The sequence below is a fragment of the Eriocheir sinensis genome, chromosome 22 (genome assembly GCF_024679095.1).
Source record: "Eriocheir sinensis breed Jianghai 21 chromosome 22, ASM2467909v1, whole genome shotgun sequence".
Lineage (NCBI taxonomy): Eukaryota > Metazoa > Arthropoda > Malacostraca > Decapoda > Varunidae > Eriocheir > Eriocheir sinensis.
Window position 1 is genome coordinate 7,922,686 of NC_066530.1, and position 15,000 is coordinate 7,937,685.

The 15,000-nt window shown below is 43.6% G+C and overlaps 1 long non-coding RNA gene across 2 annotated transcripts in view; it reads right to left on the reverse strand.

Annotated features, from left to right (window-relative positions):
- Positions 1 to 10,420: 10,420 nt before the first annotated feature.
- Positions 10,421 to 15,000, reverse strand: part of LOC127001985 (uncharacterized) — a 16,717-nt gene continuing 12,137 nt past the window's right edge. Inside the window, exons 2-5 of one of the 2 annotated variants that reach the window (XR_007755622.1) lie at positions 13,209 to 13,772; positions 12,262 to 12,444; positions 11,319 to 11,418; positions 10,421 to 10,541 (exon numbers count right to left, since the gene is read on the reverse strand). This is a non-coding gene — a long non-coding RNA (uncharacterized LOC127001985). The other variant, XR_007755623.1, reaches the window with a different exon arrangement.

Here is a 15,000-nt window from a genome sequence, read left to right on the forward strand (position 1 = left end):
GTACATAAAGGCTACGAATATAATTCGCCTTAAGGAAGCTGAAGTCTTAATCAACACCCTTTAAACGCCCCCCGACAAGCCCGTTACATTTGGTTGGCAGCGGTCACCCCGCGCCTGTGCCTTCGCTACCTCGTTCTCCTCCAAGCCACGAGAACTCACCAACAAACTCCGGGGACAGGCGTACAAGGGAAGAAGGAGTCAACGCACCTGCCGTCCGCGGCAACTCACAAGGCGCCAGCTACAAGCATCTCACAAGTCGCCACCTACGTGCAACTCACAAGGCGCCAGCTACAAGCATCTCACAAGTCGCCACCTACGTGCAACTCACAAGGCGCCAGCTACAAGCATCTCACAAGTCGCCACCTACGTGCAACTCACAAGGCGCCATCTACAAGCCTCGAGCACACCAGCTATAGGCAACTCTACAGGCGTCCAGCCTACAAGCCTCGAGCACACCAGCTACAAGCAACTTTACAGGCATCCAGCCTACAAGCCTCGAGCACACCAGCTACAAGCAACTCTACAGGCGTCCAGCCTACAAGCCTCGAGCACACCAGCTACAAGCAACTCTACAGGCGTCCAGCCTACAAGCCTCGAGCACACCAGCTACAAGCAACTCTACAGGCGTCCAGCCTACAAGCCTCGAGCACACCAGCTACAAGCAACTCTACTGGCGTCCAGCCTACAAGCCTCGAGCACACCAGCTACAAGCAACTCTACAGGCGTCCAGCCTACAAGCCTCGAGCACACCAGCTACAAGCAACTCTACAGGCGTCCAGCCTACAAGCCTCGAGCACACCAGCTACAAGCAACTCTACAGGCGTCCAGCCTACAAGCCTCGAGCACACCAGCTGCAAGCAACTCTACAGGCGTCCAGCCTACAAGCCTCGAGCACACCAGCTACAAGCCTACAGGCTCTACAGCCTCCAAGCCTCGAGCACACCAGCTACAAGCAACTCTACAGGCGTCCAGCCTACAAGCCTCGAGCACACCAGCTTCAAGCAACTCTACAGGCGTCAAGCCTACAAGCCCCGAGCACACCCTTTAAACGCCCCCCGACAAGCCCGTTACAAAGGCCCTGAAGAACATAAGCTTGCATTGACCGAAATTGATATCCGCGAAGTGCGTGCGTACCTGCAGAGAAGAGATCCAAATAAATCTCCGGGCCCCGATAATTTATCTCCTCGCGTGTTAAGAGAATGTAGTCAACAGCTAGAATTACCCATAACGTTAATATTCAACAAGTCATTGGCACAGGCCAGTGTGCCTCTCGAGTGGAAAAAGGCCAATATTACCCCGATCTTTAAAAAAGGAGACAAAAAACAAGCCAGTAATTATCGTCCTATCAGCCTTACGTCTGTCCTAATTAAACTATTGGAAAAAATAATCAGGGATAAAATGATCACTTTCCTTGAAACAAATGAATTGATAACTGATAGTCAGCATGGATTTCGTAGTAATCGGTCTTGCCTTGCCAACCTATTAACCTTTTTCAACGATGTTTGTACATGTTGGGACGCCCGAAACCCATATGACGTAATTTACCTAGATTTTCAGAAAGCGTTTGATAAAGCTCCTCACGTTAGGCTTATTTCAAAACTGTGTTCCCACGGTATTAACGACCATCTATGTGCGTGGATTCATGACTGGCTCACCGACAGAGAACAACGTGTAGTTCTTAATGGTGAAGCATCGGACTGGCAACCCGTCACCAGTGGCGTTCCCCAAGGTTGGGTCCTGGGGCCAGCACTATTCATAATTTACGTGAACGACTTAGAAACTGATATCCTATCAAAAGTAGCCAAATTCGCCGACGACACCAAATTAGGAGGTATGGTAATGAACAGTCAAAGTTGCTAAAACATTCAATCAGACTTAATAAGACTTGCCGACTGGAGCGAAAACTGGCAAATGAGTTTTAACGTAGATAAATGTAAAGTAATGCACATAAGTGAAAAAATCCTAACTTTAAATATCAGATTCAAGGACATGAGCTCAGCGAAGTAAAACAAGAAAAAAATCTTGGTGTCATTATCAGTAACACTCTTAAAATGAGTGATCAATGTTCTGCAGTGAGTAAAAAAAAACTATATGAAGTTGGGATTAATCTCAAGAAACTTTGATTATAAATCACCCGAACTTATGAAGATATTATATTTAGCGTTTGTAAGACCAAAACCTAGAATATGCCGTTCAGTTCTGGTCACCGAACTATATCAAAGATCAAGTTTTGCTAGAAAAGATACAGCGACGAGCAACCAAACAAATTCCAGCGCTCCGAAACTTGCCATATGACGAGCATTTAAAGCGTTTAGATATGTTTTCCCTAAAAAAGCGAAGGATAAGAGGGGACTTAATTGAAGTGTTCAAAATCCTTAATGGATTCGACAACACTAACCCAGATAGTCTATTTCAGAGAGACACCAACACAAGAACACGCAGCAACGGTATGAAGTTATAGGGAAATCGATGTAACACATTGGTGCGCAGAAGTTTTTTCAATAACAGAGTCGTCGATCACTGGAATGGACTCCCACCGTCAGTAGTTAGCGCACAGAGTATTAATAGCTTTAAGTCTTCTTTGCATAAGTACTTCAGAGATATAAGATTATACTGACCCTTTTTCGCATGTTTTCAGACAGATTGCAGCAAGACCTCAACCTATATTCATATAATTCTCCCCCACAACCTAGATTGCAAGTAGCGAAAGTCAACAATAGAGTAAAGCAACAGTTAATGTCCGCATGACAGGTGGAGTGAGGTGTGGGTGCAGTAAGGTGACAGGTTACTGGTGCGTGCCTAGTACCGCCGGTAAAACGAGGATCAAGCCTCCACCTGTGCCCCTGAAACTACACCTCACCCATCGTGGGTATTAGGGGGGATTCTGGGGCTGCCCTGTGTAGGCCACTCGGCCTCTTCCAGTCTCCCTGTATTTCTATGTTCTTATGTTCTTATGTAATGAAGTCATTTTCCCCCACAGCTTAGGTTACCAGTAGTGTACGTTAAGGGTAGTAATTTCCTCTTATTTTTCTCTTTACTGTAAAATTTCCATGTCCCTTTCTTCCTTAAAGGTACATGGTGTTCTCTTCTAACTATTTCCTGCCGGCACGTTGCCGAAGGGAGAGGTGGGTGGGGAGGAGCCTTCATCTTTTCTGTCCTATCCTACCACACGTAGATTACTAGTAGTAGCGGTAGTAAACAGACACCCTCGCCATAGACCGATAGGTCTTCTGCTGTCTGTTCTTCCTATGTATTCCTGTGTATTCCTCCTCCTCCTCCAGTTCTTTCCCTCTTCCCTCTCTCTCTCTCTCTCTCTCTCTCTCTCTCTCTCTCTCTCTCTCTCTCTCTCTCTCTCTCTCTCTCTCTCTCTCTCTCTCTCTCTCTCTCTCTCTCTCTCTCTCTCTCTCTCTCTCTCTCTCTCTCTCTCTCTCTCTCTCTCTCTCTCTCTCTCTCTCTCTCTCTCTCTCTCTGTCTATCTCTCTCTCTCTCTCTCTCTCTCTCTCTCTCTCTCTCTCTCTCTCTCTCTCTCTCTCTCTCTCTCTCTCTCTCTCTCTCTTTCCTCCTCCTCCTCCAGGTCTTCCCCTCTCCCCTCTCCCCTCCCCTTTCAGTACTCACCCCTTTCCCTCCTCTCCTTCTTCTTTCGAGCTGTATCGCTTTGTATCGCTTCCTCGGTCCTTCTCCTCCTGCTCCTCTCTTGTTTATTCACACACACGTTGCTTGTCAATGGCACTAGATTACTTAACTGCTCTCACTTCCTTACACACTGCAAGGGTATCTTCTTCTTATTATTGATTAAGATTCGTTTTAGTAGCGTGCCAGTATCTCATTACCTGCCTTATGAAACATCACTATCTCTTCATATAGCTTTTCTACAAACCTTCAACAGTCATGGAAGCGCTTTAAAATTCAATTCAAGGGCTTTTTTATTTTACTCTTGAAAATAGGGGAGAATGTTTACGAAAGCGCGTCGCCTCCTCTGGTGCTGGCCGCGGCGACGGTGCCGCCGCCGCCGAAAAATAGCGCGGAGAGGGTTTTGTTAGGTTAGGTAAGGTTAGGTTAGGTTATATTCATGCTCCATGATAAAATTCGCGGTATTTACATAAAAATAACAGTTTTGCTCTGGCGACGGCCGCGGCGGCGGTGCAGCCGGTGTTGTGAAAAATACCTCTTCTCAGAAATAACCCGCATATACATGTGGAGGGGGATCGAGGGGGGCGCAGCCCCCCCGTTAGCAGGTCGTAAAGTTCGTTGGAGTATTTTAAACATGCTCCTCCACTCTAAACCCTCTGCGAGCTATTTTGCGGCTGCGGCGGCGGCACCGTCGCCGCGGCCAGCACCAGAGGAGGCGACGCGCTTTCGTAAACATTATCCCGTTTACAAGAGAAAAAAAAAAAGTCCCTGAATTGGATTTTGAAAGCATTTCCATGACTGTTGAAGGTTTGTAGAAAAGATATATAAAGAGATAGTGATGTTTCATAAAGTAGATAATGAGATACTGGCACGGTACTAAAACGAATCTTTACCTTATTACTTTATTTTCAAAAAATATTTTGTCTTTATTCATATACACTTTGCTTGTCAGTGGCACTAGGTTACTTGATTTTCCTTACTACCGCACACACTGGAAGGTCACCTCCCAGTCCAGTTCGGTTGATGCAATTTTCGACCAATATTTTCTCTTTCCACCACCATTTTACCGTCCTACCACAATCTAACGGGCGTTAACCACCACCCAACCGTACTACCAACATTATTCTACCATTTTACCGCAATTCAACCAGCCGCCATTCTTATTTCACAGCGAAAAACATAATTTTCTTACACTTTAACGGCACTGGCATCTCCCAAAGACGTAACCTGCCCGCCATGGAGTGGAGGCGACGGGCCCAACCAAGGAGACTATAGAACAGGAGAGGGGGCCTCTATGGGAGACCGTGGGCGGGTGTTGGTGTATGTCGGTTGCAACAGATGGCGCAGGAGCTGACTGTTTCTTGTTTATCCTGTTCCACTTTAAACCATGACTGGCCAATCTTTGAAGAGGTAGCATAACCTTGAGGTGCCACTAACAAACCATTGTCCATTCTTCTGATGTGATCCTTTTTTTTTTTTTTTTTTCCCACCCGCCTATAGCGCCGGTAGGTTTTCTTCAGGCGCCTGGCGGTCGGCCCAGGCCCGTCATGATGCAGGCTTTCTTTTTTTATAGTGGTGCCATTTAGTATTGGCTCATGCTGCCGCCCAGAACTCATTCTTGATTCACTTGGATGGTTTAGCAGGGCTTAGGTATGACTAACATTGCAGAAACAGGGAATTTTTATATTTTTAGTGTGGCAACACATTGACAAATGTTTTAGTATGGACTGAACATCAAAGATATATATGGTAAATGGGTGCTTGTAGATCTTGACATTATATCTGTCAAGAGTCTCCAGTTGTATCCTCTCCCCCATCTCTCCTGAAAATATTACTCTTGTCAGGCAATCTAAGTGAAGCCTTCCATCGATGCTGGCGTGCAGACATAATGTCAATGCTTAGATTCACTGTCCTTATAGCACTGAAAATAATGCAATTACGTGCACATATTTTATTATTTAGAATTGTGATTAATTGTGATTAAATATTTTTTCATGTATTTTCAGACATGAAAAGTGAAAATTGCTCCACACAACAGTCTGTCGTCTGCACCGGGAGGCAAGGCAGCTCAAAGCCCAGGCTGTTACAAATCCTGGGCAGTTTTTGCCCAGAGCCAGCAATATTTTAGATCCAATAGGGATGGATTTTTTCTGAGGTCAGGTTCAACATCCTGCAAGATGCCAAGATCTAAGCCTAGTAGGAGATATGGGTTACAAGAGAGGAGGTTTGCTCTGGCCGTATACTATCAGTCCAAATGCTAATAGATTTCTGAGCACAGTATTTCACTTGTCTTCAGTTTCAACACTTCACTCATGACTCAGGGGTATTTCAGTACATGTTGGCTGGAGCAAACAGACTCTGACAGCCCTGCAGCAAAGAGCACAGGCTTTGTCAAAAGAAGAGAAACTTCGTGGGATTTGCCATTATTTAGTATTACTCTTGTTACGCCAAGAATTTTTTTCCATATACTTTGCCAAATATTGCAAGTAATGCACCATTGTTGGGCTTGCTTGTTATAAATCAGATCTTGTTCAATTAACAAGCTTTGGGTGTCTGCCACTTTTCAGTTGTAATGCAAGGAATCATTTATCTTCCCTGCTAGATATCACACGTAATGCACCATTGTTGGTTTTGCCTGTTATAAATCAGATCTTGTTCAGTTAACAAGCTTTAGGTGTCTGCCACTTTCCAATTGTAATGCAAGGAATCCCCTTCCAGATATCGCATGTAATGCACCATTGTTGGTTTTGCCTGTTATAAATCAGATCTTGTTCAGCTCACAAGCTTTGAATATCTGTCATTGTTTATTTCAGGTGTAATGCTTGGAAGCATTTGTTCTCTTCCCTACCCAACAGTATGCAATGCTTTATTGTGGATTTTGCCTGTTATGTTTAATCTTGTTCAGGTAGCAAGCTTTTGGTGTCTGCCTTACCTAATAATGTGCTGCAGTGACACTTGGCTTGGTTTCATGATGTGAAATTCAGCATGTAATTTCATCACACTAAGTGTCTATCATCACGTGTCTGGCATCATTAATGTGGCTTCCAGGAGTAATCTTGTTTGTATTACAGCTTGCAAATTTTTTTCTGCTTTATATGATATACATAATCACATTGGTATGATTTACAAAATGTAATGGCAGTTGATATTCTTGACTAATGCTTCATAAACCTTGTGAAAAATAATGCTTTTTTGAAGGGGGGGGGGGGGGGACAGAGAGTGGTTTGTTTGGTTGGCCAGTTCAAGGAGTTTCATATCAAATGATTTTATTACATCCAACTTTAATGTGTGCTAAACACATATATTTTATTACATCCAACTTTAATGTGTGCTTCCTGCAATAAATGCTACTTGTTTACTGATGTAGCCTATGAAATACATATCACTCTCTGCCCTGTAATTTGGTGTGTCACGTACTGCAGCATAACTTTCCTGCTATTTTCTTACACTATGAGTTGCCTTATTTTGTCTCATTTGCTTTTATCATATGTGCCTCCGCTGCATAGTTGTGCCTACTGAGCTTAATATCTTCATGACCCTGACACCAAGGTCAGAGCTTGTGAGATCATACCGTGTCCTACATTCCATTTTCACCTCCAGGCTCGGCTGTCTCCCAGGACCACCAAGTTATTGCATTCCATTTAAGACAACTCATGTGTTACCTTCTTAATGTCCTCCATCATGTATTTCAGCATGTTTTATGATGCTTTGCTCTGATATTGATGTGCCTTGTAACATTTTTATACAGTTTTCATTGTATATAACACACCATTGTTGGTTTTGCCTGTTATAAATTGGGTCATGTTCAGTTAACAAGCTTTGAGTGTCTCCCATTGTTTATTTCAGTTGTAATGATTAGCAGCTTTTGTTCTCTGCCCTGTCAAGCAGTATGCAATGCTTGCCATTATCTGGCACTTGTACAGTTAGTATGATATTTTTACTCAGCTAAGAGCATTTTGCAAAAGGTAAAGGTAATGCTGGGGGCATACACTGTAGCAGCACATGGCCTCGGTGCTCATCTCTGTAACATTAGCCCATGAGCCTGTGGTGTTAGGGAACCCATTACCCTGGGACACAGGACCAGTGTGACATCCGGGTTACCACAGTTGCAAAGGCATTATAGTAATTTAGCATGCATAGAATGTTGTATGCTTTGCTTGTATTTAAAGCACTGGATATGTTTGCTACACACACACACACACACAATATATATATATATATATATATATATATATATATATATATATATATATATATATATATATATATATATATATATATATATATATATATATATATATATTAGCAAATGCTTTCAACATCATATTTTTCCTAAAAAAACAAATTGATATAGTGTAGATCATACCTAATAAAACATAAGAACAAATATATTTTTCTTTACCCCATTAGTAAATCATTTTACAATGAAAAAAAATAAGTGAAGGCTGGATAGGGTGCTGTGGCAGGTACTTCAAAAATAGTTAAGCTACCCCTGAAAAGTGACGTTTTTGGTGGGCTGCAATAGATGGCGCTACTTCCGCACGCCCGAGGAATTACTACATACCACTATCTCTTCGTATATAGTCTCTTTGGGCCCAACGATATTTACCTTCCCTCCAGCACTAATTCTTCGCTTTAATTAACACTTATTGCTCACCTATTATTAATATTATCCATTTCTTATTTATTACTTTATTTGTAGCTTTAATATACTAGGATTTCCGCCTGTGGAGGGAAGGAGGGAGGGTGATGTGGGTTACGCAAACAATCACTTCGACAACAGCCACTACGGGATGTAGGTACTAATTTGGGTTTGGTGTTTTACACACTCGATGTCTCATAACATGTGAATAAGTACAGCAACAATTAAGTCATTCGAGCACTGTGAGACCTTAAAATGAATACGTAGTGCCCCAAACAAAGAAATGTACTCACTGGTAAATAGCTGGATCAAGTCATCTGCTTCTTCCTGCTTCGAAACGCCTTGTCGAACCACAGGCTCCGAGCACACTGCACACTTGTTGCAAGGATGCTTCTGTACATAATATCCATTATTCTCTAACTGTCTGAAAAGTGACAAAGTACAGAAGTCGAGGAGCCTAAGAAGCTGCCACAGCACGAACACAGTGGTCCGTGAAGTAACACCCGAAGCAACGCTCACCGTCACGCACTGGCCGTTGTCCCGGCGAGGTGCAACATCACACTGCCTGTCTCAACGTTGCCAGGTGAGGTGAATTTGCCCAAAATATCGTACTAAACCAGTCGAAATTATCGTATTTGCATCTGTATTATTGTACATCCTTTCATAAAAAGGCTGAATAAAGTAATCAATAATCTTTTTGTGATTTTGAATGGCACTGAAACAAGACCAAATAGACTGATCAAAATTTAATTGAAACAGACTACAAAATAGCTAACAGTCTTAAATGGGGGCAATAAGGTGCCACAATGGTGATCATAGTGAAATAAACACATTCATAGTGAAATAAACACATTCATAGTTAAATAAACACAGTGAAATAAACACATTCATAGTAAAATAAACACTCGGTGAAATAAACACATACATAGTGAAATAAACACTCGGTGAAATAAACACATACATAGTTGGGGCACTTTGCTTTGCTACGAAACGAAGCGATTACAATTCGTTTGCTCAGTGTTAATCAGTCAGTTCACTGAACGCAGCCCAGGTTTGCTTGGACTGGTACCTTTTGCACTCTGTATCCAAAAGGCGCTGGCCAAATACGACAGTGACAGATACGTACAGAGGCTAACTCGGAAGACGGAGCAGAACGTGAACGGTACGTGTACCAGACCAGCATTTACGTCACCCACACACTACATGCTCACCAGCCGAGATAAAATGTTTAAATTGAATATTCAAATTATTTTACGTCTCCACTGAATTATTGTACAAATTCCGGGATTATCGTATTATCGTACAAGCGTTATTGTACATCGTACAAACGGTCAAATTTCCGTATTTGTACGATAATTATTGTACGACTGGCAACGCTGCAGTCAGACCTCTTGTAAACCCACTGACGTCACGGATGCGCAGATCACAGGAAACATGGAGTGCTCGTGGGGTGACCTCTAGTATCTATTGGCCTTGGGTCAACTTAAGGTTATATTTTGAAACGCGTCCAAGGATAGATTTGACACGGCTTTCGTAGGAGTTTTTGTGGGCATATGAACGAGTGGTTTTATGACCCTGGTGTTTTTTCTACCCTTCTTCTGTACCGTGAACCTAAAGAAACACTCATTAGAATCCGACTGATCTCCGTTTTGTCCACTGGAAAGAGTTGATGTGAGAGCTGGATGCTTTTTGAGAATACGGATCTTTTACTTTGAATATCTTTATCTTTTACTTTCTTTTCTCTACCCAGGATGAAGATAATAGTGACAGTGATGGTGGTGATGGCGGTAATGGCAGCAATGGAGACTCGTGCAGAAGATAGAATGAGAGAAAGACACGAGGGAAACGATGAGACAGCAAATAATGGTGAGTCAGATGGAGAGAGAAGAAGATAAAGATGATAAGGAAGAAGATAAAGAAGAAGATAAAGAAGAAAGTGATGCAGAGTGATGGACACGTGACAGAGAAAACAACAGAGGAGGAGGAGGAACAACAACGAGAGAAGGAGAAAGAAGAACAACTAAAGGAAGAAGAGAAGAAGGAGGAACATGAACGAAAGGAGAAGGTAGAGGAAAATGAAGAAGGAAATGGCGGAGGCTCTGGCGATGATGGATGGTTTCCTAATGGCCACGTCAAAAGAGGGTCGACTGCACTACGATTTACTGTTGAGGGAAGCACACACGCCCACGTGAGGCAGGCGGACACCTCCTGTACGCGGCCCGCAGGTCACCAGAAGGGACACTATAACCCCCACCACGTAGAACGCAACCTGCAACATAAGGACTGAACACCAACACCACTACGATTTACTATTGAGGGAAGCACACACGCCCAGGTGAGGCAGGCGGACACCTCCTGTACGCGGCCCGCAGGTCACCAGAAGGGACACTATAACCCCCACCACGTAGAACGCAACCTGCAACATAAGAACGGAACACCTCAACACCACACACAAGCAAACCTGACACCACCACTCACCACAACCCAATTATTACTACTTATTACTATTGATATAAACTAACAACGGCTGATATAAACATAGACATGGCTAACACAGCACGGCAACACTTGGAATACTCAAGAACAAACACAAAATAAATAAATAATGAAATAAATAAAAATCAATCAAAATAAACAAATTGAGTAAATGAATGAAAGTACAATCTTTTAAAAATGTCCAATATGTTGCTAAGACTTATAAGGCAACATCACTTACGCCATACAGGTAAAGCTTCCAAAAACAAGTTCTAATCAACGTGTACAGGTGTGAATTATCAAGGTTAATTAAGATAAGCCTATGGTCAGAAAGGTTTGAAGTGCATTTCACGAGGCACGAGTATATGGCGCTGTCGATAACTGCGCATGAGGACAAATATTCTAACCTTCAAGTCACATGTCACGAGTATATGGCGCTGTCGATAACTGCGCAGAAGGACAAATATTCTAACCTTCAAGTCACATGTCACGAGTATATGGCGCTGTCGATAACTGCGCATGAGGACAAATATTCTAACCTTCAAGTCACATGCTCTCCCCGTCTACTCACCGCGTTGATGCCGGGGAACTCCCCCATGATGAGGCTGTGCAGCTGACCCACCCGCAGCAACCCGCCCTCCACCAGGCTGCGCAGTTCCTCCGCTGACTCCCTGCAACAGTGAAGCAAGGAAATAATCAGCCAGGCAGTCGAAAAGTCAAGCAAACAACGATAGTCAAGCAAATAGAAATATTCAAGCAAACAAACGATCAAGCAAACAACGATAGTCAAGCAAACAAACGATCAAGCAAACAACGATAGTCAAGCAAATAAACGATCAAGCAAACAACGATAGTCAAGCAAATAGAAATAGTCAAGCAAACAAACGATCAAGCAAACAACGATAGTCAAGCAAACAAACGATCAAGCAAACAACGATAGTCAAGCAAACAAACGATCAAGCAAACAACGATAGTCAAGCAAATAGAAATAGTCAAGCAAACAAACGATCAGTCAAACAGTCAATTAGTCCCTGCAACAACAACAACAACAACAACGACAACAGCACATAACTTAAGATGCCCGCGAATTACTGCCTCAATTACATCGTTATCTTCCAGGGGGTGAGATATTGGAGCATTTTTACATCTTTAGTGCCACAGTTTGCCTCCCTTACATCTTCGCTTCCATTAGGTGTAAGTTGAATATCATCTTTTCGCTCTACCTTTCCTTCTATTCGACGACATCCTCCCACACCCCGTCTTTCCACCACCACCACCACCACCATCATCATCACTCTCCTCCTCTCCTCTTCCTTCACCCCACACACCATCAACACACTGGGTCATATTATAAGACATTTCGCCGCCCAAGAACACATATTTGACAAGGCTTTCATAGGAGTTTTTGGGCATTTCCAGGAGTAGTTGTATGACCCTGGTGGTAGTTTGACCCTTCCTCTATACCGTGAACCTAAAAAAACACTCATTAGAACCCAACTGATCCCCTCCTTGACCTTTAGAAATAGCTGATGTGAGAGGGCAAAGTGTCTTATAATAGAGGCTCTTATGTCTTTGAAGGCTGAGGTCAGGGCATCGCGGGACTCCGTTAGCTGTTTGTCCATCTGCTTTCTGAGGGATGCGGCGGAGGCGAGAGCAAGGTCCAACTGGGAGCTGACCTGGTGGATGTCTCCTTCAGGCTGAGGGAGATGAGAAGGGAGAGAGAAAGGGCGTTATACTGGAGGAAGGGGGAAGCTTAAAAGGAGTTGAAAGGAGTATTGTTAGGAAAGAGTTAGCAAGAGGGAGGGAGAAAGGAGAGACGAAGGGCATTACTGGAGGAAGAGGGAAGCTTATAAAACGTTACCTGTATTGTTAGGGAAGAGTTATCAAGGGAGAGAGTAGGAAGGGCGTTACTTGGCTCACTAGGGAAAGAGGGAAGGCTACAAGGAATTAAAAGAAGTACTGTTAGGAAATATTCAGCAAGAGAGGGAGGGAGTGGAGTGGGAAGGGCATTACTTGGCTCACTGCATGGAGAGAAATGGAAAGCTGAAAGAAGTTAGCTGTATTGTTAGGGAAGAAGGGGAAGATACCTGACGATACTTGGCTTACTAGAAGAAGAGGGAAGATTATAATGAGTTATCTGTATCATTATTGAAGAAGATTTAGCAAGAGAGAGTGGGAAGGGCATTACTTGGCTCACTGGAGAAAGATGGAAAGTTAAAAGAAGTTACCTGTATTGTTAGTGAAAGTTATCAAGACAGAGTGAGAAGGGGGTTACTTAGCTCAGTAGATGCGGAAGGAAGGTTAAAAGAAGTTGAAAAAAAGTATTGTTAAGAAAGTTACTACCCTACTATACCTAACCTAATCTAACCTAACCAAAGGTGTGTGTGTGTGTGTGTGTGTGTGTGTGTGTGTGTGTGTGTGTGTGTGTGTGTGTGTGTGTGTGTGTGTGTGTGTTTCTCACCCGGGCGTCTGTGCTTCCCTTAACAGTAGATCGTAGTGGTGTTGGTGTTCAGTCCTTGTGTTGCAGGTTGCGTTCTACGTGGTGGGGGTTATAGTGTCCCTTCTGGTGACCTGCGGGCCGCGTACAGGAGGTGTCCGCCTGCCTCACCTGGGCGTCTGTGCTTCCCTCAACAGTAAATCGTAGTGCAGTCGACCCTCTTTTGACGTGGCCATTAGGAAACCATCCATCATCGCCAGAGCCTCCGCCATTTCCTTCTTCATTATCCTCTACCTCCTTCTTTCGTTTATTTTCTTCCTTCTCTTCTTCCTTTAGTTGTTGTTCTTTCTCCTTCTCTCGTTGTTGTTCCTCCTCCTCCTCTGTTGTTATCTGTCACGTGTCCATCACTCTGCATCACTTTATCTTCTTTATCTTCTTCCTTATCATCTTTATCTTCTTCTCCCTCCATCTGACTCACCATTATTTGCTGTCTCATCGTTTCCCTCGTGTCTTTCTCTCATTCTATCTTCTGCACGAGTCTTCATTGCTGCCATTACCGCCATCACCACCATCACTATTATCTTCATCCTGGGTAGAGAAAAGAAAGTAAAAGATAAAGATATTCAAAGTAAAAGATACGTATTCTCAAAAAGTATCCAGCTCTCACATCAACTCTTTCCAGTGGACAAAACGGAGATCAGTCGGGTTCTAATGAGTGTTTCTTTAGGTTCATGGTACAGAAGAGGGGTAAAACCACCACCAGGGTCATAAAACCTCTCATGAAAATGCTCACAACTCCTCCTACGAAAGCCGTGTTAAATATATCCATGGACGCGTCTCAAAATATAACCCTAAGTTGACCCATGCAAAATTAAGTCGAAGATTGGGCTTAAGGATATGGAACCAGGGTCAAAGACTCAAACATTTCGAGACTTACACACACGCACACACACACACGCACACACACACACACACACACACACACACACACACACACACACACACTTAACAAGGCTTTCGCACACTCACTTAACAAGGCTTTCGCACACTCACTTAACAAGGCTTTTGCACACTTACTTAACAAGGCTTTCGCATAGGTCGTTGTGGGTATTTCCATGGGCAGCTGTATGAGCCTTAGTGATAGTCTGACAAGGCCTCTGCACCATGAAATTGAAAAAAAAAAAGTTGTACCATCACACTATGTATTGCCTGGGTGTTGGCATGGCAGGTTACTCCCTTCTCCAATGTTGTATGACTTTGCAACAATAAACCAACAATCAGTCAATATCATGACCTTGGCCTTGGGAAATTACTGTGAAGCCGAAAGCATTTGATAATTTACGAAAAATGGTCCCTCCCCTCCTGCCCCGCCCACCCACCCACGCCTCCCACGGTTTTATGACCCACCAGGGTCATAAAACTACTCCAAATAATGCCCCAAACTCCTACGAAAACCTTGTCAAATGTGTGCATGGGCGCCGAAATGTTTTAAGAACATGGCCCAGGACTCACGCGCAACAAGTCAAGTATGTCATCGATCATGAAGTGCAACGTGTAAATCATCAAGTCACCGTGACGCAGAGTACGCGGGAGTGAAGTAGTTGACCCTCATTGCTGCCGCCCGAAGGCGGACAAAGGTTATTAGTGCGCTAAGGCTGAGTATGACTGATTACAAGGTGTGTGATGTGGTATATACAACCATATAAAGGACGATGTAGAGGGAGGATAGGGAGGATTGTAGGAGTGAAGATAGGGACTACTGCAAAAGCAGTGGTGCGAGATGGTATAAGTGAGACCAGATGGCCGCACCACGATG